We start from the raw sequence: 24,055 nt of genomic DNA, 5'->3' as shown, positions 1-24,055 counted from the left end.
CGTTTTCTTCACCACTCCCCGAAAACGGCAGCCAACAGTCCGAATCCGCCCAGGAACGCCTTCTTTCTGTCAATCTTCTTGCGGTCTACTCTGCGACCGCTTTCTTCGTAGGACGCAACGTTACCCGGCGACAGGGCAACGATGCGTGTTCGCAGTGCACCCGCCATGCATGCACTTTCCAGACCCGTTCACACCACAGCGACAAACTGCTGAGTGCGAACGGGTTGGAATGACCCCCAATGTCTCTGCCAATAGCCCAGGCTCCAGAAATATGATTGCAAAACCAGTCCTGGGCTAGAATTATATTTTTATGTTTTCCCTTTTAGTTTGGGAGAAAATGTATGTTCCTATTGACGAGACCAACTAACTGAGTGATAGTGTGTTGTATGTGTATAGGCCCTCATTCCGAGTTGTTCACTCGCAAGCTGCTTTTTACAGCTTTGCACACGCTAAGCCGCCGCCTACTGGGAGTGAATCTTAGCTTATCAAAATTGTGAACGAAAGATTAGCAGAATTGCGAATAGACACTTCTTAGCAGTTTCTGAGTAGCTATAGACTTACTCGGCATCTGCGATCAGTTTAGGGCTTGTCGTTCCTGGTTTGACGTCACAAACACGCCCAGTGTTCGCCCAGACACTCCTCCGTTTCTTCAGCCACTCCCGCGTTTTTCCCAGAAATGGCAGCGTTTTTTCGCACACACCCATAAAACGGCCAGTTTCCGCCCAGAGACACCCACTTCCTGTCAATCACATTACGATCACCAGAACGAAGAAAAAACCTCGTAATGCCGTGAGTAAAATACCTAACTGCATAGCAAATTTACTTGGCGCAGTCGCACTGCGGACATTGCGCATGCGCATTAGCGACTAATCACTCCGTTGCGAGAAAAAAATACAGAGCGAACAACTCGGAATGACCCCCATAGTGTGTTGTGGCCCATTTGTATTTTTCACGGGTGGTGGTAGAAAAGAGAGGTGTATGGCATAAAGGGCAGAGTGATAGCATACTAATTGTGAGTATTATATTAGGCACTGCCCTCACTATGGGGGTAATTCAGACCTGATCGCTGTTCAATGCACACGCAAGCAGTGTTCACAAGTGTGCGAACACAACACAAGAATGCGATCAGACAGAAAATCACGCCCACCACACACAAGTGCACAAAAATGTACAACAGTGCAGAAAAGAGGTGTTTACCATTTTGCTTTGCACGGGAGCAATGCGTTCACAAGGTTGCTATTCGCATCACCTGCAGCATGGAGCTTGTCGTATATATGTGCGTTGCATTCACTGGATTGCAAATAATCACACAACGGGTTTTTTTTTTAAATTCAAAATAACAATTACCCTAAGGAATTGTAATGTTATTGAACAATTAAGTGCTCAAACACTGCAAAATGAAGAGTTTGTCAACCTAATTGCCCAATAACATCCAGCAATTAAGGTAACAAACATGTCAGTTTAATATGTTTGTTGTCCTATTTCCACAATACCCTGAATTTTTTTACATTTAAATTTGTTTTGCAGAAAAAAACAAAGGTTGAATATGTTATTTATTATGATATTGAATAAGCAGTGAATGTATGACATACATTATATACTCATTATTGTATGTTGCATATATGCTTCATCTTTTTTAAAGTGTTTAAAAGGGGAGTGATAAAGTAGCAAACAATCTGCTCCTAACTGCTGTGTCACAGGCACTGTATTTAAAATGACTTTTGTTTTTTGGTACTTTACCACTCTCCATTTCAACACTTTCAAACCTTAAAAAAACAAAACACTCAAATTTATTCTGACATTTTTTTTATTTAAAGGACAAGAGGGAGGAATGCTCTCCAAGAATCACTTTAAATTGATTAATTGATTAATTATGTGCAGTCTAGCAAGGAGAATAATTGACTCAATGAAACTCAATTTTAAGAAAAAGGTTGTTTTATCAAAATGTTATTGTTTGAAAAAGACACACAAAATAAACAAGCAGTTAATACATATGTAGTAAATTAAAAGAAACAGAGGTTGCAACTTCTTAAATGCACAATAGATAGTGTTAATGTAACTATCTCTCAGAACGTGCTAGTTAAGACAACATGTAATGAAACTGAGCTAAAAATTTCAAACAGGGAAAAAGCTCTCTCTAAATTGAATAATTGTTAGTTGTAACACTGGCGTCCCAGTGTAATATTATGAATAATTTCCACAGATAGCTCCACAGTTATTAATATGTTATTTGAGGCATGCAAACAGTAATAGTTGCTGGTTCCTGAATTTTGCTACAGGGTCCTGTGTGCAACTGCACGTGGTGAAGGAAAGTGATTTGATTTCTGCCTCTATAACAAATGTAAAACAGACCCGCTGGTGATCTAGAATCTCTGTTAAAAAGGCCGTCAGTGATTTGCAGGGTAATGCTGTATTGAAAGCCTTGCAGCGGAGGACGTCATCAGCTTGGCTGGCGGCAGCGGTAAGTAACAATGAAGCCGCAATTGGCCGGCGCTGTATCAGCCACACAGCGGTGGTCCGTAGACGTCCGGCTAGCGGCAGCGGTGTCCAGGAACAGCTGTGCCGCAAGTGGCTGTAATACTTGTACCTCATAGCGGAGGTTTGGCTGAAAGAAGCTGGTCGGCTGCAGTATGGATAAACAGCGGAGTGCGGGAACTGTAAAGGTAGAGAGCTGATCCGTGCTGCAACAATGTCCACTGAAATTAACTCAAATGTGAAAGGGGCGTCAACGCGTTTCGTCTCCTAGCAACCAGAGACTTCCTCAAGACGAAATAAGAAGAATTTAAGATATTTAATAAAATATGTATTTCTTCAAGGATGCCCTGCACATGCCCTTTCATTTGCTGCAGGGACAAACGGATTGCCCGATTCGGATCTCCAACCTCAGCATCTGTAAAGAATTTTAGACATTATGCAATATAGAAGCAATGTACCAAACACTTCGACAGCTCACTGTCTAGGTCAGGGATGGTGAATGGTCCTCCAGCTGTTGTTAAACGACACATACCAGCATGCCCTGCAACAGTTGTCTCATGGCCAAATGGAAAAACTGTTGCAGGACATGTTGGGATGTGTAGTTCCACAGTAGCTGGAGGGCCAAAGTTTACCCTTCCCTGGTCTTGGTCCTAGGTCAGCAAACTGCAGCCCTTCAGCTGTTGTTAAACGACACATACCAGCATGCCCTGAAACAGTTTTCTCATGGCTAAATGAAAAAACGGTTGCAGGACAGGTTGGGATGTGTAGTTCCACAGCAGCAGAATAGGAGCAGGTTGAAGACACATGTTGTAGTATATGTATAATTTTTAATTTTCAAAAAACATTCTATGAAATAAAACACTAAAAAAACGTACTCTCCTCGATAGGGCCATACTCCTCCTCCTCTTCATCACCACCGGGGGATGTTGGCGGTATGTCTGCATTGCGAACTCCAAAGTCAGCATCTGAAAAAATGGATTACTAATACCCCTTTCACATCGCACTGAAAACCCGGTATCGACACGGCATATTGCCGTGTCGAAACGGGTCCGTGTGCGATGTGAAAGGTCCTTTGTTGAATTAGCGGGTCGCCTGACCCGGTAATTCAACCCGGTAAAAAAGAAGGGTTCTTACCGGGTTGATTACCGGGTCAGGCGCAGTGTGAATGGGAGCCGTTATGATGCGAATCGGCTCCCATTCACAGCATAGGCAGAGGCGGCGCAGGAGATGAGCTCATCTCCCGGCGCCGCCTCCACCCCCGCCCCTGCTGCTGCTGCGCCCTCAGCTGCTATGGCAACCGACCCGGTATATTGCCGGGTCGGAAAGCCAGCAACGGATCGCAAATGCCGGATCCCACCCGGTAAGTACACGTTTCTCTTACCGGGTAGGATCCGGCATTTGCGATCTGAAAGCGGCATAATTTAGCATAAACTATTTCAGTCATTATGCAATATAGAAGTAATGTAGAAAGCACACTTCAACACCTCACCCTCTAGGTCAGGCATGGTGAAACTTTGGCTACACAGCTGACGTGGAACTAAATAGCCCAACATGCTGTTCAAGAGTTCAGTAATTTGGCCATGCAAAACCTGTAGCATGGCATGCTGGGATGTGTTGTTTCTATGCAGGCGCCAACTATGATAAGAAAGAGGGTGTATACATTTCTTTGCTGAGAAAATCAAGGCGATATGAGAGCTCGTGATCTTCCTTCTCGCTTATGACACTTATTCTCCAATTTTCACCGACCAATATTCCTCCGTGCCCATGAATTTCAAAAAGACAGGAAAAAACGCATAGTATAATACGTTTTTTAATAGACACTCAAAATAAGTGGTTTCTTATCATAGTTGGTGCCTACATAGAAATTGCACATTTTCTTTGACACGTACTTACACCATAGGAGTTGTGGGGATTTTCTCCTATAGCCTTTTCTCAGTGGGCTGCCTTCATTTGCGCACGCTAGGACCCACCATTTTGATTTTACATGCTGGGATGTGTTGTTCAACAACACCTGGAGGGCCAAATTTTCACCATCCCTGGTCTAGGTCCAGGGTCAGCAAACTGCAGCTCTCCATAAGTTGTTGAACTACACATCCCAGCATGCCCTGCAAAAATTTACACATTCCCAAATTGCACAACTGTTGCAGGGCATGCTGGGCTGTGTAGTTCCACAGCAGCTGGATAGCCTAAGGTTGAAGACACATGTTGTAGTATTTGTTTAAAGGCCAAATAAAATAAAAATAAAAATAATTTAAACACAAACCAAACTTACACTCCTCCATAGGCCCACACTCCTCTTCCTCTTCTTCCCCACCAGGGTTTGCTTCTTGGATGGGGGCAGGAGGTTGAGGGGAAGAGGGTGGTTGAATGGGTGTCGGAGACTGAGGGGGAGAAGGAGATTGAATGGTGGTGGGAGGTTGAGGGGGAGAGGGAGGTTGAATGGGGGGTGGGAGGTTGAGGGGAGAGGGAAGGTTAAATGGGGCAGGAGGTTGAGGGGGAGAGAGTGGTTGAATGGGTGCGGGAGCTTGAGGGGGAGAGGGAGATTGAATGGGGTTGAGAGGTTGAGAGGGAGATTGAGTGAGGGCAGGAGGTTGAGGGGGAGAGGGTGGTTAAATTGGGATGGGAGGTTGAGGGGAGAGGGAGGTTGAATGGGGAATGGTTGCTGAGGGCCGAGAGGGAGGTTGAGAGGGAGAAGAAGGTTGAGTGGGTGAGGGGGGTTGTTGTTGGTGGCCACTTCTTTCGGCTCTTCCTAAGGAGAGGGGTACACAGTTTATGGGTTTATAAAAACATGTGTTCTAAAACAACAATACCTACTCAATAATCAACATGAAACCTACATTTTTTTATGTTTTTAATAAACATCAAACTTTATTATTCTACAAATAAACTCTACTACAAATTTCTCTTTTTGTTGAAGGGTGAAGTTTTTACCCCCCTGCAAAATTAGGCTATTTTTGGTTTATATTTATTCCTTTTGGCTGATTATTTTAATTGCCTTATATATCTGCTGGTAAGTATATGCATGTTCATAGGTGTGTGTTGTGTGGTGGGGTGTTGGTTTCTATTTGTGTGCTTATTAAGTGTTTGTTTCTCTTTTCTTCTCAAGGGAGCTTAATGTTTGTTAATTTTTTGGCCAAAGTAGGCTTGTTAAGTTTTCTGCAGCGTTTTGCTGGTTTTTTTTTTAGGCTTTTTCATCTAGTAAGTATATGCATGCTCATTGTGTTGGTGAGTGTGTGTTGTTTTGTTTGTGTTTTACTTGTATATATTTAAAAATGTATACAATGTTACTTTCCTCCTGTTGTGCACAATTTAGGGATGGATTACACCACATCTGTAAGTGGTTTTAAGAAATTATAATTGGTTGACAAGAATGTTTGGTACCAATCATTGTATTATGAATTAACACTCTGTTAAATGTGTATTTTAGTTGGTGACAGCGACATACCTGTATGCATTATACGGCCAACCCCAACCTGTCCCTCATTCTCAAAGGCAAAAGAGGCATTCAAGGCAACTATTCCGAGTTGTTCGCTCGCTAGCAGATTTTAGCAGCATTGCACACGCTAGGCCGCCGCCCTCTGGGAGTGTATCTTAGCCTAGCAGAATTGCGAACGAAAGATTAGCAGAATTGCGAATAGAAATTTCTTAGCAGTTTCTGAGTAGCTCCAGACTTACTCAGCCATTGCGACCAGCTCAGTCCTTTTCATTCCTGGTTTGACGTCACAAACACACCCAGCGTTCGCCCAGACACTCCCCCGTTTCTCCAGCCATTCCTGCGTTTTGCAACTCGAACGCCTGCGTTTTTCCGCACACTCCCATAAAACGGCCAGCTTCCGCCCAGAAACACCCACTTCCTGTCAATCACACTACGATCAGCACAGCGATGAAAAAGCTTTGTTCTGCCGTGAGTAAAATACCTAACTTTTGTGTAAAATAATTAAGTGCATGCGCTCTGCGAACCTTGCGCATGTGCAGTAAGCGACTAATCGCAGTATAGCGAAAATCGGCAATGAGCGAACAACTCAGAATGACCCCCCGTGTCGGTACAGACTAAGCCTAGTCAAGCTGGGAAAGCACAGAGTCAATCCCATTCTAGTGAAAGGGGCGCGTGCGTAGGCACAGGTGGAGCCACGATTAGTGTGGCTCCAATTGTAGAACCAGCTTGGCAGTGCCCAAAATCAACCAGGGGAAAGGAGATCTGTGTGCCAGCTCCCCAACAGAGTATAGGTTTACTCTTGCCCTGGCTGACTGTCTCACTCTTTCTCTCTCTTGTCCTTACCTCTCCCTTTCTCTCTCTCTCTCTCTCACGCTCTCTCTCGTTCTCTCCTCTCTCTTTCTTGCTCTCTCTCGTTCTCTCCTTTCTCTTTCTTTCTCTCTCTCTCTCTCTCAACCCCATTTTCGGGATTTTACTGCATTTCCAGAACGTACTAACACTCGGCTGCCAGGTTCCCGATGCGGAGGGTAACTATAGAAGCCTATGGGCTTCTTTCTGCTTTGGTACTGTCAGAGGGATATGATCGAATCCCTCCCAGCATCCCCTGTGGCCGCTGCGTCACTCTGCCCATGTGCACATGGACTCCAAGGTCATAAACATGGAAATCCAGGGACCAGTGGCCATTGCAAAGGGCAGCTCTTAGAGAGAGCTGCCCATTGTGATACTAATCACATATGGTTGTACATATGCAATAAGTATTGGCATGGTAAGTGATGGGATGTGTCACGTATGGTTGGTACATCCACCTTCTATCTATCTTGTCTTCACCTCTCTCTTTCTTGTCCTCATCTCTCTTTCTCTTATCCTCACCTCTCTCTCACTCTCTCTCTCTTGTCCTCACCTGTCTCTTGTCCTCACCTCCCTCTCTCTCTTTTCCTCACCTCTCTCTCTCAATGCTGTCTGGGCAACGTTGGAGCAACTAGAATTAGCATTCCTCCTTCTTGCTTGAACTTCAGCAGTACCCAGGGCAGGAGTGACACCGGAGGGAATATGTAAGGCTCTCTCTCGTTCTCTACTCTCTCTTTCTCTCTCTCTCTCTCTCTCTCTCTCTCTCTCTCTCACAACCCCATTTTCGGGATTTTACTGCATTTCCAGAACGTACTAACACTCGGCTGCCAGGTTCCCGATGCGGAGGGTAACTATAGAAGCCTATGGGCTTCTTTCTGCTTTGGTACTGTCAGAGGGATATGATCGAATCCCTCCCAGCATCCCCTGTGGCCGCTGCGTCACTCTGCCCATGTGCACATGGACTCCAAGGTCATAAACATGGAAATCCAGGGACCAGTGGCCATTGCAAAGGGCAGCTCTTAGAGAGAGCTGCCCATTGTGATACTAATCTCATATGGTTGTACATATGCAATAAGTATTGGCATGGTAAGTGATGGGATGTGTCACGTATGGTTGGTACATCCACCTTCTATCTATCTTGTCTTCACCTCTCTCTTTCTTGTCCTCATCTCTCTTTCTCTTATCCTCACCTCTCTCTCACTCTCTCTCTCTTGTCCTCACCTGTCTCTTGTCCTCACCTCCCTCTCTCTCTTTTCCTCACCTCTCTCTCTCAATGCTGTCTGGGCAACGCTGGAGCAACTAGAATTAGCATTCCTCCTTCTTGCTTGAACTTCCGCAGTACCCAGGGCAGGAGTGACACATGAGGGAATATGTAAGGCAGCTGAAAGTTCCATGGAACTTCCAATGCATCTGCAAATGCTGCCTGTGGACACAATACAAATACCTATTAGCGCGAGTGGATTATAATAATAATATTGACTCAATTGCGACAACCCCGGAGACTTATCTGTGCAAGTCTCAATTGATAGATCTATAGAGCGAAAGAAAAAAGAGGCCGAGCTAGAGAGTCAATAATAAATGATAATAATATAAAATGCCGGTGAATAAAATTAAATCATTTATTTTGCACATATTAAACAGTAAAATTTGCTCATTTCTGTAATATGGATAAAAAATGAGTAATAGCTACTGTCACACTCGCGGAGCTGCGGCTGCCGCGCTTACCGCTCCGGGTGTGCTGGGTCTCTCGCCGGTCGCCGCCCCCGGTGGGCACCGGGTTGTTGCATCTTGCTGGCACTGCCTCCGGCGGGTTCCCGGGGTGTGGGCGCCGCCATTGCGCCTGGCGTTCACGGGAGCGTGGTGGGCGAGTGACGTCATCGGCCCCTTCCGCCAATTGGGAGAGAGCGGGAAGTTCAAAGGAAGACGCTTTGCAGAGCTCCGGCGCCTGAGTATCGTCTCTTCTATGATCACCAGTGCTAGCAGCGTTCAGTGAGTTCTCTAACTGAACGTCTCCTGTGTACCAGCGTTTGCAGAGTATCTCTCAGTGGAACATTCCTTGTGCTTCCAGCATTTGCAGAGTATCTCTCAGTAGAACATTCCTTGTGCTTCCAGCGTTTGCAGAGTATCACTCAGTGGAACAATCACTGTGCTACCAGCGTTACAGTGTATCACCTAGTGGAACATTCACTGTGCTACCAGCGTTACAGTGTATCTGTCACAACTGAGGGCCTGAGCTGACGGGAGGCAGCCTCAGTTGTAGGGGCTGAGGTGTAGTGGAACCTGGGAGGTTGTATCAGACCCCTAGACATGTAAGTTACACGTAGAAGAATTGCCCGAAGGCGTGACCACGACAACCAGGATAAAAGTCAATGATGTTTATTTTGACAAACTCCATGCATCACAGCAGCATTAAAAGAGAAACATAAAATCAGCAGAGAAATAATACAGTTCCTGGGTACTACAGGGTGGCAAGGACCACAGGGCTCTGGTAGTATGAGACAGTTCTTATTATCTTCTAGTTGGAAAGTCCTTACCAGGCCCGACTGTAGCAATGGAGATTGCCCAGGATCGTACCAGCTGGTGTTCCAGGAAAAGCTGGGCTGCTGTGGATAAAATGGCTGCTGTGGGTACTGGCTGGAACCAGACTGATGTAAGCACGGAGTGGAGTGCTGGATGGAACCAGCCAAATAATAAATGAAGCTTGAGAGCGATGAAATATGACTGATATATGGAGCTTGAGAGCGGTGAAATAATAGTACCGGTGGTGAGTGGTAATCTGCAGAAATGATACCGGCACTTTAAGAAAAGCTGAACTCTGCTGGAAGCTAGGCTGGAAGCAGGTAATTCTGTAACTGGAAACAGATGAGTCCCAGAGGACTGGAGAGTCAGGCTGCACCGCAGATGATGAACTGGAGCGGGTCTCTTTAGTGGAGGTTTGGAGATGGTAACTGGAACCTGGAAAACAACCACAGGAAAGAGAGACAAACTGGAACTAGGTTTGACAACCAAAGCACTGACGCCTTCCTTGCTCAGGCACAGAATACTTATACCTGCAGCAAGGAAGGGATTGGCCAGGCAATTATGCAGATTACAATGCAAACAACGGATTGGAGGAATTTGAGCAGGTGACAGAATCCAACATGGCTGCGCCCATGCAGACACTTGGAGGGAAGATTGGTTTGTAATCCATGTGGGAACTTTAACAGTAATGGCGGCACCGGCCACAGTAAACAGGAGACGCCAGACTGATGAGTGCACATTTGAACCACGCGGGCACAGCGGAGGCCGCGGCTGACGTAAGCGCCACTCTGACATCCTGCATGCAGAAACTCAGGGATGGCCGCGGAGGCCGCGGGAGACGCCATTCCGGATGTAACATGGCGCCGCTGTGACAGCGTCTCAGAGTGACAGGAGAGGAGGCAGGAATGTGGACATCAGTATAACAGATGGGATCCGGTCCTGGAGCGCTGAGCCAGCCTTAGGAGGCATCTGAAAGGTAAGTAATGGCGTCTAGATACCCGGATCGTGACAGCACCCCCCCCTTTAGGAGTGGCCCCAGGACACTTCTTTGGTTTTTGAGGAAACTTGAAATGGAAATTCCGGACCAAGGCAGGAGCATGGACATCAGAAGCATTAGTCCATGAGCGTTCCTCAGGGCCGTAACCCTTCCAGTCAATAAGATACTGTAATTGACCGTAACGGTGACGTGAGTCCAGAATCTTGGCCACTTCATACTCAACTCCTCGTTGAGTTTGGACTTTCGAAGCTGGAGGAAGTGTAGAATGAAACCGATTCAGGATCAGCGGTTTCAACAGGGAAACATGGAATGTCCTGGGTATTTTTAAGAAAGGAGGTAACTGGAGTCTGTAGGCAACAGGATTGATGACTTGTTCAATTTTGAAAGGACCGATGTAACGAGGTGCAAACTTCATGCTGGGAACTCTTAACCTCAAATTCTTTGTAGACAACCACACACGATCACCCACCTTGAGAGCAGGAACCGCTCTACGCTTTTTATCAGCAAACTTTTTGTACCTGAACGATGCTTTGAGCAGAGCCGCTCGGACATTCTTCCAGTTGTTTGCGAACTGACGCAAGGTGATATCCACTGCTGGAACAGAAGTTGCTGGAAGTGGTTGGAACTCAGGAACTTTAGGGTGGAATCCATAGTTAGTGAAGAATGGTGTTGAAGAAGATGAGAAATGATATTGGTTGTTATGACAGAACTCGGCCCAGGGAAGTAGTTGAACCCAGTCATCTTGAGAGGAGGACACATAGATGCGGAGGAAGGCCTCCAAGTCCTGATTCACCCTCTCAGTTTGACCATTGGTCTGAGGATGGTAAGCCATGGAAAACTTTAGTTTGACTTGGAGGACTTAACATAAACTTCGCCAGAATTTGGCTGTGAATTGGACTCCTCGATCTGAGATAATTTCTTCAGGAAGACCGTGGAGTCGGAAGATCTCTTGTATGAACACTTGAGCCAACTTGGAAGCTGACGGAAGACCGGTAAGAGGAATGAAGTGTGCCATCTTGGTGAACCGGTCAACTACCACCCAGATGGTATTGAACTTGTTGCACATAGGTAAGTCTGTAACGAAATCCATCGACAAATGGGTCCATGGTCGACGGGGAACGGATAGTGGAACCAGTTGCCCTGCAGGCGACTGGCGGGATACTTTGTGTTGGGCACACTTTGGGCAAGATGCAATAAACTCCATGACGTCCTTTTTCAGAGTTGGCCACCAATAGGACCTAGAGATAAACTCCAGGGTTTTTTGGATACCTGTATGTCCGGCAAAACGGGAAGCAAGGGCCCAATGCATGAGCTTCTTCCTTAGCACCGGCTTCACAAAACTTTTCCCTGGTGGGGGCGTAGAGTCCATCCCTACCGTGGAGAATGCCAACGGATTAATAATAGGATGCTTGTCTGAAGACTCTGACTCATTTTCTTGCTCCCATGAGCGGGAAAGGGCATTGGCCTTGCGATTCTGAGAGCCCGGACAGAACTGGAGTTTAAAGTCGAACATGGAAAAGAAAAGTGCCCATCTGGCCTGACGAGGGTTGAGACATTGTGCGCTTTTCAGATATAAAAGATTCTTGTGGTCGTAAGTATAGTGATTGAATGAGAAGCTCCCTCCAACAGATATCTCCACTCCTCTAGAGCGAGCTTGATGGCTAGCAACTCCTGGTCGCCAATGGCATAGTTGCGCTCAGCTGGGGAGAACTTCCGGGAGAAGAAACTGCAAGGATGTAGATGGCCATCTTTAGCTCTCTGAGATAACACCGCTCCTACTCCAACAGAGGAGGCATCCACCTCTAAGATGAAAGGAGAGTCGATGTCGGGCTGTTTCAAAACTGGAGCAGAGATGAACCGATGTTTTAGGAGATGAAAAGCTTGCGTAGCTTCCCTCAGACCACTTGGATGGGTTAGCACCCTTCTTAGTTAATGCAGTGATAGGCGCCACAATGGTGGAAAAGTCTCGTATAAACTTTCTGTAATAATTGGCGAACCCTAAGAATCTCTGGACCCCTTTGAGGGTTAAGGGTATCGGCCAATTCTGGATTGCTTGTAGTTTCTCAGGATCCATCTCTAGTCCGGAACCGGACACAATGTAACCTAGAAACGGAATGGATTTGACTTCAAAGACACATTTCTCTAATTTGCAATAGAGATGATTGACACGGAGACGGGACAGAACCTCCTTTACCCAGAAACGATGTTCCTCTAGATTATTGGCAAAGATGAGGATTTCATCTAGATAGACCACGACATGGCGGTATAAGATGTCTCTGAAGATCTCATTCACGAAATGCTGGAAGACAGCTGGAGTGTTGCTCAATCCGAAGGGCATGACGAGGTACTCATAATGTCCGTCACGGGTGTTAAAGGCGGTCTTCCACTCGTCACCCTCACGGATCCGGATGAGATTGTATGCACCTCTCAAGTCCAACTTTGTGAAGATGGTGGCTCCGCTAACTCTATCAAAGAGCTCAGTAATCAGGGGTAAAGGATAGCGGTTCTTGATGGTAATGTCGTTCAAACCTCTGTAGTCGATGCACGGCTGCAGACCACCATCTTTTTTCTTTACGAAAAAGAAGCCTGCACCGGCTGGAGAAGAGGAAGGTCGGATGAACCCCTTCGCTAGGTTCTCTTTAATGTATTCCTCCATGGAATGCGTCTCAGGCAGAGACAATGGATAAGTTCGGCCTCGAGGTGGAACCTTCCCTGGAATGAGATCAATCGGGCAGTCCCATTCTCTATGAGGAGGAAGGATATCAGCAGAAGCTTTACTGAATACATCCGTGAAATCTTGATATGGAGGAGGTGGAACATCAGACAACCTGGAGGAGGAAGAACAAACAGGCAATACTTTAAACAAACATGTCTCAGCACAGGAGGGACCCCATGCCAGAATTTGCGTAGTCGTCCAGTCAATTGATGGATTGTGGAGACGGAGCCATGGAAGGCCCAGAACCACTGGATGTGTGGCTCTTGGAATCACTAGAAAAGAGATAAATTCAGAATGAAGAACTCCCACTCTCAGACGAACTGGTAGAGTCCTTAGAGAAATAACTGCGTCGAAAATCTTGCTGCCATCCACGGCAGTTAAGGAGATGGACGAAGGAAGTCTCTCGGTGGGTAGGGACCACCGTTTAACATAGGCTTCGGTTATAAAGTTCCCAGCTGCTCCGGAATCAAGGAGGGCAAGGACGTTCCTGTAACGTTGAGCAATTTGGAGCGAGACTGGGAGATTACAATCATGAGGAGATGGAGAGGAGATCATTACTCCTAGCCGGCCCTCTCCTTGGCGAGCTAGGATTTGGAGTTTCCCGGACGTTTGGGACAGGCATTGATGGTGTGAGACGGAGCTGTACAGTAAAGACAAAGAGACTCAGAGACACTTTCGTGCAGAGTGAGATTAGCTCATCTAACTTAGAAGGCAAGTCTCTGGTAGCTAACTCATCCTTAATACGCTCTGATAAGCCATGCCAGAATGCAGCATACAGGGCCTCGTCGTTCCATGCCAGTTCGGATGCCAGGATCTTGAACTGTATAAGATACTGTCCTACAGTACGTGATCCCTGGCGTAAACGGAGAATCTCAGATGAAGCTGAAGTTACCCGGCCTGGCTCGTCGAAGATACGCCTGAATGTTGACACAAAATCAGTATAGGAGGACAGCAGGGTATCAGACCTCTCCCATAACGATGATGCCCAATCAAGGGCTGAGCCACTGAGAAGAGAAATAATGTAGGCAATTTTAGTACGGTCACTAGGAAAATTGCCAGGTTGTAGCTCAAAATGAATTTCACACTGGTTGAGAAATCCCCTGCAGAGTCTTGGAGATCCGTCAAATTTTGATGGCGTTGGAAGATGAAGACGTGGAGCAGAAATGGGTAAGGTGGGTGGGGTTAAAGCTGGAGTCACTGTGGGTGACGCACCGGACGCGCCTGATCCACGGAGGGTTGTCTGAATCCCATCCAGCCGAGTAGAGAGATCCTGGAGACAGCGGATGATGTGGCCCTGTGCAGCCTCCTGATGTTCAAGTCGGGCTGCCAGTTCTTGCATCGGCCTGGCCGCTTGATCCTGGTCTCCGGCTGGATTCATATGGTCAGTGCTTACTGTCACAACTGAGGGCCTGAGCTGACGGGAGGCAGCCTCAGTTGTAGGGGCTGAGGTGTAGTGGAACCTGGGAGGTTGTATCAGACCCCTAGACATGTAAGTTACACGTAGAAGAATTGCCCGAAGGCGTGACCACGACAACCAGGATAAAAGTCAATGATGTTTATTTTGACAAACTCCATGCATCACAGCAGCATTAAAAGAGAAACATAAAATCAGCAGAGAAATAATACAGTTCCTGGGTACTACAGGGTGGCAAGGACCACAGGGCTCTGGTAGTATGAGACAGTTCTTATTATCTTCTAGTTGGAAAGTCCTTACCAGGCCCGACTGTAGCAATGGAGATAGCCCAGGATCGTACCAGCTGGTGTTCCAGGAAAAGCTGGGCTGCTGTGGATAAAATGGCTGCTGTGGGTACTGGCTGGAACCAGACTGATGTAAGCACGGAGTGGAGTGCTGGATGGAACCAGCCAAATAATAAATGAAGCTTGAGAGCGATGAAATATGACTGATATATGGAGCTTGACAGCGGTGAAATAATAGTACCGGTGGTGAGTGGTAATCTGCAGAAATGATACCGGCACTTTAAGAAAAGCTGAACTCTGCTGGAAGCTAGGCTGGAAGCAGGTAATTCTGTAACTGGAAACAGATGAGTCCCAGAGGACTGGAGAGTCAGGCTGCACCGCAGATGATGAACTGGAGCGGGTCTCTTTAGTGGAGGTTTGGAGATGGTAACTGGAACCTGGAAAACAACCACATGAAAGAGAGACAAACTGGAACTAGGTTTGACAACCAAAGCACTGACGCCTTCCTTGCTCAGGCACAGAATACTTATACCTGCAGCAAGGAAGGGATTGGCTAGGCAATTATGCAGATTACAATGCAAACAACGGATTGAGGAATTTGAGCAGGTGACAGAATCCAACATGGCTGCGCCCATGCAGACACTTGGAGGGAAGATTGGTTTGTAATCCAAGTGGGAACTTTAACAGTAATGGCGGCGCCGGCCACAGTAAACAGGAGACGCCAGACTGATGAGTGCACATTTGAACCACGCGGGCACAGCGGAGGCCGCTGCTGACGTAAGCGCCACTCTGACATCCTGCATGCAGAAACTCAGGGACGGCGGCGGAGGCCGCGGGAGACACCATTCCGGATGTAACATGGCGCCGCTGTGACAGCGTCTCAGAGTGACAGGAGAGGAGGCAGGAATGTGGACATCAGTATAACAGATGGGATCCGGTCCTGGAGCGCTGAGCCAGCCTTAGGAGGCATCTGAAAGGTAAGTAATGGCGTCCAGATACCCGGATCGTGACAGTATCACTCAGTGGAACAATCACTGTGCCACCTGTGTTACAGTGTATCACTCAGTGGAACATTAACTGTGCTACCAGCGTTACAGTGTATCACTCCGTGGAACATTCACTGTGCTACCAGCGTTACAGTGTATCACTCAGTGGGACATTCTCTGAGTTACAGTGTTTTTCTTAGGGGGACACCTCCTGTGTTTCCTGTATTACGTGATATCTCCAAGTGGAACGCCTTCCATACTTCCAGAGTTACACTGAATCTTAATTCCTCATTCATTTCTTCAACATCGCTCACAAGCTTCTCATTCTTCAAACATCGCTCACAAATTCTTCATTCTTCAGTGTGCTTCCCCATCGTTCTCAAATCCTCATTTATTTCTTCAGCATCGCTCACAAGTTCTTCATTCTTCTGTGTTCTTCACCATCATTCTCAAATCCTCATTCATCTCTTCAGCATCGCTCACAAGTTCTTCATTCTTCTGTGTGCTTCACCATCGTTCTCAAATCATCATTTGATTCCTCAGCATTATACGCCAGTTACTACGGCTAGTTCTGCATGAGGAAAACCTACATCCGGCCATCCCTGCTCCGGCCCAGCTGTGGTTCCTCCTTCCGATCATCGGAAGAACCCCCGAGTTCTCAACACTCCGAACCCAGGTCAGTGACAGCTACAAGTATCAGTATTAAAAGTAGCAATAGTGACTGAATCTATTTTCTAGATTGCAACTAAATAGATACATGTAGCACTTTCTCTCATATATATTTGTAACCCAGAAAGAAGTAGCTGGAGACTGGTAAGTAGATATTTAGTGTGGCGGAGTTAATTGACCGCTGTGATCCGTAAACCACTGTGAGTATAAATAATGTCAGATGAAGACTCAATTATGTAAGTTCAATGGAAGGGCTTTAACACAGGTGGCCGCACTGGATGAATAAGTTGCTGCTGGGAGCCGCTACTCACTTTATCCCTGCTCTCTGGGACCCTTTGCTGGGTGTGAGAAAAAGGAGATTCCCGAGTGTCCTCGGGAGATGTACCTGTGTGGCGGCATCCGTGTGTAATCGCAGCAGTAGACTCCGGCCGGTGGACGGCCGCACCACGAACGGGTGATGGTTCAGGCTTGCGGGGAGCCAGATGCGGGAACCGTGACCAGTGTTAATGTGAATCAGCAGCTGCTCACTGTGATGTCCAGAGTTTCATCACTTCCTGTGACTTTCTCGATAGGCAATTGTCTCCCTGCTCCAGCTAATCCTTATTTATATGGTGCGCTTTACACAGCTGTAATTAATCTTATGTCAGATTCCTAATTTCAATGCTGGTAGCACATAAACACATGTACCATATAAATCTAAAAAAATATGTTATGTACACATTACAAAAGGATAAACCACCGGCATTATACGTCCAAAATGTATAGCATATATATATCAAATTCTAAACAGACCTGAACAAAAATATCATAGTTTATTTTAATTCAATTAGATTAAATTTACATTTAAAATAGGACACATGGCTGACTTAATTAGGAGACTCTTCAATAATACAAATACCAGGAATTAGCTCCGTATGCAGTAGATTCCATATCTAAAACATTTACACTTGTTCTCATTTAATTCTGCTCGCATAGGAACCAAAAAGGGAAACAAAAATATATAACCACATAATAATCAGATATAAATGGACATACATAAATAAATTAACCATTCAGCGATTCAGGTATTAATTTCCCTGATTAATTTCACATCTATAAATATGTATATTTGTAAATGAAAGGAAGTGTATCTAAATCGCTCTTTGTCTTTTTTTCCTTATAAACTAAGAGATCACATCTGTCAAGTTTCATAATTTCTATAAGCGCTGATGTTAATAGATCTTCAGGAAAACCTTTATTCCTCTGTGCTACAAGCATCTCGGTTGCTTGTTGATCAAATATATTAGGATCGGAGCAGTTTCTCCGTAGCCGCCTTAATTGACCTCTGGGAATGTTTTGTACCCAGAGTCGATGGTGGGAGCTACTAAAATGTAAAAAATTATAATTATCCACTTCCTTCCTGTACGTTCGTGTAATAATTTGATTTTCCTCTATCGAGAAGGATATATCCAGAAAGGAGACGCTTCTCCTCTCTATATTACAAGTGAAGGACAAATTAAATTCATTAGTCGGTGTTTGAAAGTGTACAAAAATGGGGCAAAAAAGAAGAATAAATATCACCGTCACCATCAAAAATGAAAATCAAATCAGCTATATATAACGGCCACAGAAGACGAGGTCCGCTCCCAGGTCCCGCCCCCATATGTGCGTATTCTCGAACGCGCCCATGTATATGTTGGCGAAACTAGGAGCGAACCTCATCCCTCATGGCCATCCCAAGTGTCTGCAAATAATATTCATGATTAAATAAAAAATAATTATGTGATAAAATAAAATAAATTTAATCAATAATAAACCTACGCAACTTCACTGGCATATTATCAGAGATGTTCTGCCAGCACCCCCTTAATATGGGGGAAAGTCAAGTAAAGCGCCTGAACGTCACATGTAACAAACCAATAAGATTCCTTTCATTTTATTTTAGAGATTCCACTTAAAAAAGTGGTAGTATCTTTAATATGTGAAAGTTGTGAAGTTGCATAGGGTTGTAAAAAAAAAAAATCAACAAAATGTGAAAGGTTAGCAGTAAGAGACCCGACACCAGAAATAATAGGTCTCCCAGGGGGTGCAGTGAGTGATTTATGGATCTTGGGAAGGTGGTAGTAAGTAGGTGTAATGGGGTATGATGGTATGAGATAAGCAGACTCCTCTCTGATAGCCTCCCTGTGGGCGTTTTTCCACAAGTACCCTTAACTTCTGTGTATAAATTCTAGTAGTATTACTAACTAGTTTGCAATAAGATCCCTGTTCCTTGATTCGAAGACCAGAACCTTGTAATTGTGTTAAGAGGCCATGAGGTCCACGTCCAGCCTACCACATCTGTCTACCTGTTCCATACTAGAGGAAGGGCAAGGGTTAGTGCGTTGAACACTGCCCTCAGCTCCAGAATGTTGATTGGGAGGAGTGATTCCTCCTTGGTCCAGTTACCCTGAAATGAGTGTTTTTCCAACACCGCTCCCCATCCCCATATACTGGCATCCATTGTCAGTAGGACCCAGCTGGGGATCCAGAAAGGACAGCCTCTGCACAATTGCTGGTCCTGGAGCCACCAGGACAGTGACAAACCTCTGGAGTCAACAAGACCATCTGGTTCCTGATCCAATGAGGTAGGCCATCCCATTTTGACAGGATCAACCTCTGTAGGAGACGAGAGTGAAAATGAGCGAAAGACGACACCATCAGGCCAAGGACTTGGAGTGGGTATCGACACTCAAGGGCAACGAATGAAGTGTCTTATCCTGTCCTGAAGTTTCAGAACTTTGTCTGAAGACAGGAACAGTCTCTGACTGTGTGTCTCCAAGAGTGCCCCTAGGTGCACCATGCTCTGAGCCAGGACCAGCAAGGACTTTTTCCAATTTATTAGCCATCCATGGGCTTGCAGAAAATCCACCGTCAAGTGCAAATGACTGAGGAGGACCTTGTGGGAATTTGCCAGAATCAGCAGATCGTCCAAGTATGGGAGGATACTGATTCCCTGGCAACGGAGATGGGCCGTCATCGCGGCCGTGACCTTCATGAAGATCCAAGGAGCCATAGCCAGTCCAAATAGCAGAGCCTGGAATTGGTAGTGAAGGTTGCCAATAGCAAACTCCAGGAACTGCTGATGTGACATGGCAATAGGAATATGCAGATATGCATCCTGTATATCCAGGGATACCATATAGTCTCCGGTTTCCATAGCCAGCACAATTGAGTGTAGTGTTTCCATATGAAACCTGGATACTCTCACAAACTTGTTCAGAGATTTGATGTTGAATATAGGCCGGAAAGACCCACTGGATTTCAGGACCAGAAACAGGGTTGAGTAGTAACCTCTGCCACTCTGGTACCGACACAACCACTCCTGTACTCAGGACAGAACCTACAACCGTTTGTAGAGCTTGCATCTTTAATGGATCTGAAGGGAAAGCCATAGTGCAGAACTGGTGAGGGGGCATCTCTTGAAGGAGACAGCGTACCCGTGAGAGACAACTTCCAGTATCCATGCGTTTGAAGTGGCCTTTACCAGACCTGGTCAAACTGTAGAAGTCGGTTGCATGACAATGCGGGGGAGGTTCGCCCCGTCATGCAGTGGACTTGTCATGTTTTGCAGCAGGCTGACGGGCTTGGTGGTTTTGGGAGCACGAGACTGTCTTGGGTATGACTGACCCTTTGCTTTCCCTTGAGGCCGAAAGGAACAAAAAGTGGTACCTTTTGCCTTCTGTGCAGGAGGATTATAAATTGGGAGAAAAGCTGTTTTAGCAGCTGCCAATTATGACACAATTTTATTTAGTTCTTCCCCAAACAAAATGTCCCAGTGAAGGGGAGTACCTCCAAAGTCTTTTTGGAGTACAGGTCCACTTTCCACGACCTCAAGTACAGTATGCGGTGAGTCAGGACAGACGTAGTCAATGCCTTGGCTGCCAATACACCCGCCTCAGAGGATGCCTCTTGAGTATAATAAGAAGCAATGGTAATGTGAGACCGGTATTGTCTGGCATTGTCAGAAATATCCTCAGGCAGCTCTTCCTCTAATGCCTAAACCCACGCCTCAATACCTTTTGCCGCCCAAGATGCAGAAATAGTGGCTCTATGAACAGCCCCTGTAAGGGAGAATATAGATTTCAGGCATCCCTCCACAAGCTTATCTGTCGACTCCTTCAGCGAGGTGACAGTGGTGACAGGCAGAGTGGACGACACCACAAGGCGGGTGACATGAGAATCCACCGACGGTGGAGTCTCCTATTTGTTACACAACTCTGCAGTGAAAGGATAGCGAGCCAAGGCCCGTTTAGGAATAGGGAATATCTTCCCTGGATTACACCAGGGTTCCCGCCTGATGTCCGCTAGATGATCAGAATGGGGTAATACAGTTTTAACCACTGTCTGCTGTTTAGAACTTATCAGTTTTCTTTGCCACAGTAGTGGAATCCTCCTCATCAGTGATTTGCAGGATATGCTTAAGAGCAACCATGAAGGCAGGGACATCAATTTGTAAGGGAGAAACCTCATCAGTAGCACAGGATTTAGTGTCTGACAGGACCGTATGCTCCCCCTCCTCTTCAGATGGAACATCAGAGAGGTTTGTAGATTGTTACGAGGAAATAGCCCACTTAGAGGGCCCAAGGACATGGGAGTGACCTGGGGTAGATTTCTATCTAACCAGAGACTGATTTAGTTGATGCAGTTGGTTAGACAAATTTTCCACCCAAGGCGGGTTAACCATAGGGACAATTTGTGGTGGAAATGGCACAGGTGGTCCCAAAGGGGGAGCAAGGCATTCCATCAGAGTACCCAGCAGGGTGGCTCCTGAGTAGGTGCAGGAGCTGCGGACTGACTGGGAGGTGCATGACAAGCAATACACAGACCAACATACAACACTTCCCCCTCTGATAAATCCCTGGAGCATGCTCTGCATGATGCAGGAGCTTCCACAGATTTACTGCCCTTTTTGTTAAACATTATTACAATATATATTCAACAACTGGGATATTATAGTATGATTAAGTCGCCAGACAGAACAATACCTGTGGATAAAAACTGCTATAATGTGACTGTAACACAGTAGAATATACTTAAATAGATAAATACTTTGTAAGACTATATTATAAGACCCAGATGCACCTAGCCCAGGGTACAGAATATAGTGACAGTTATATCTGGGAAACACTGAGAGTGAAACCACACAGCAGATGCAGGCACACAGTCACAGGCAATGCAGACATTATTATCACAATAAAGCTGCACTGGACTAGTATATATGTTTATATCACAGCGCGGTCAGTGACCGGAGGATATATCAGAATACTCTTACAATATATTCTGTAAGGTACACTTTTTCTCAACTAACACTGTCTCAAGACATGTAGGATACGCAAGTTATTGTGAAGTCTCAGCACTCTATATAGGCGGCATTACAAGGGAGACCTTGCCCTGCAAACCCAGAGAACTGCTGCAGCTATGCTGTGAAGATGGCGCCCAGTGTCTCGTAAGGGAGTGAGGGAGAGTGTGAGGCAGCTCCAGGGTGGGAAATCTGCATGGCGATGGCACCCTGGCCCGGGGAGGAGCTACAGGTCAAGCGCCAGCTCCCCTAAGCTTGACTTCCATCCCAGGTACTACTGAGTCATATTAAATGAGGCATTAGTATACCTGACCTGTGCTCCAATGCCCTGGTGGTCTAGTGGGGTCCCTGCCCAGTGACAGTGTCCACGCCAACGCCGCGGTACGTCTCCCCAGACCGCAGATGGAACAGGATTTACCTCCTCCTAGTAGCAGCCACACGAACCAGGAGAGCAGTCTGTGACTCTGTGCCTAAGCCATGACATCTCCGTCGCAAGTACCCGGTAACCAGGCAAGCGGGAGTATGCAATGCCGCTTGGGAGGTGATGGAGCTGCAGTACTGAATGTCACTCTGACATACAGCACTGACAGCCCAGCCAGAGAAGCAAAGAAAAGCTTTTCAGGGCTGCCCAGTACAGCCCTTCTGTTAGGTGACTTGCTGCTGCAGGCACCAACTCGAAACAGAGCTCGCAGTGCCTGTAGGCAGGGTTATAGAAGAGGCCCCTATGCATCCTGGGACAGCTAAAGCTTTAGCCTATTGGTGCCTCTAGATCAAGATCCACTCTACACCCCAATGTTTCCCTGTTGAAACCTGTGTACCCTGCTGCAGAAATTGTCTGAGTTGTTGTCATTACAGAGTACTTTACCAGCGCAGTCAGGATCACCTCTGAAAGCTCTTTGTGGTATAACTTGTTTATATATTGAAACTGGAACGGATCATAATACAAACTGATAGTCAAAACAGTATATCTGTGCATGAGCTGCCATCTCTCTCCTTCATGCAACCTTCCAGGATCCAGGAACAAACAAGTGTAAGACATACATCACAGACTGTAAAACACATAACATATATACGACAGCTCCACCTGCTGTTCCTCCTGTGTAACACATCAAGTCTGAATCTATTGAATGCTGTTTCTCAACATGAGTTGTACTGAGTGTGCTGAAAAAGGGGCATGACCACATGAAACTAGGGGAGTGGCTACATTACACTAGGGGTGTGGCCACACAGCTCAGTCCCTTTTCTTTGCACTCTGGAGGGAAGGCTAGAAATATTAGTACTGCCTCCAATATAATAGAAATATATAGTAAAAACGCCAGTATAATAGAAATATATTGTAATGCCCCCAATTTAATAAAAACACATAGTAATGTCCCCATTATAACAGGAAAATATGCTGTAATAGTGCCCCGGTATAACAGACATATATGGTTGTGTCCCACATTACAATAGAAATATATAGTAATTTAATGCCCCCATAATAATAGAAATATAGTAGTGTCCACATTACAATAGAAATATATAGTAAAGCCCCATAATAATAAAAATATAGTGTCCACATTACAATAGAAACATAGCAATGCCCCATAATAATAGACATATATAGAGTTGTCCCACATTACAATAGAAATATATAGTGACACTTACAGTATAATAGAAATATATAGTAATGAATCCAGTCTAATAATTATATCATAATGCCCCCAATTTAATAACGATATATAGTAATGCCTCCATTATAACGGGAATATATACTGTAGTGGTGACCCTGGTATAATAGAAATATATAGTAGTGTCCACAATCAGAGGTGTAGTTAGGTGCCATGGTGCCCGGAGCAAGGGTATGTTTTGGTGCCCCTCTCCCCTGTACTGAATTGGGATCTTGGATAACATGTGGTGGCACTGTAAATTTGAAAAAAAAAAATTTTTTAAAAATCTTAAATTGGCGACAGAGTCAGTTCTAGACCTTAAGGAGCTCAGAGCAAAAGGTTTAAAATATGGAGAGTGCACGCCGAAGGCACGCAACTAAAATATTGAGCTTCATGGGGAAACCAGAACGAGGCAAAACATCATCATCCCGCTGTCGGATTCTCCCGGGTTTTGGATTCCATATAAGGAGACTCGTGTTGCCGCCATTTTCACTCCAGTCCTGGAGAGTGTAGCGAGAGGACATGTCTCCTCAGTGTCTGTGCGGGAAAGTGGTGTGGCGCGTGGGGTGGCGACCTACTCTTTTGTATCATTCCAGCGCTGTCTTGTGCTGCATCAGTCCAGTGGTACTGTCTTGTGCTGCCATAAGTCCAGCACTGCTGTGTAAGTCCAGTCCAGAGAGATGATGGTATCCTGTACTGCCGTAAGTCCAGTGGTGCTGTTGTATAAGTCCAGTCCAGTGGTG

At 45.9% G+C, this 24,055-nt stretch overlaps 1 long non-coding RNA gene across 1 annotated transcript; it reads right to left on the bottom strand.

The window, feature by feature from the left end:
- Positions 1-1,962: 1,962 nt before the first annotated feature.
- On the bottom strand, positions 1,963-22,648 carry LOC135050846 (uncharacterized). The gene is made up of 4 exons (XR_010241871.1): positions 22,529-22,648; positions 4,748-5,224; positions 3,351-3,440; positions 1,963-2,890 (listed from the first exon to the last, which is right to left on the bottom strand). It is a non-coding gene; the product is annotated as an uncharacterized LOC135050846 (long non-coding RNA).
- Positions 22,649-24,055: the final 1,407 nt, after the last annotated feature.

This window comes from Pseudophryne corroboree, chromosome 2 (genome assembly GCF_028390025.1).
Source record: "Pseudophryne corroboree isolate aPseCor3 chromosome 2, aPseCor3.hap2, whole genome shotgun sequence".
Classification (NCBI taxonomy): domain Eukaryota; kingdom Metazoa; phylum Chordata; class Amphibia; order Anura; family Myobatrachidae; genus Pseudophryne; species Pseudophryne corroboree.
The sequence above is the reverse complement of the archived record's forward strand: the minus strand, read 5'-3'. Positions and strand labels throughout refer to the sequence as shown.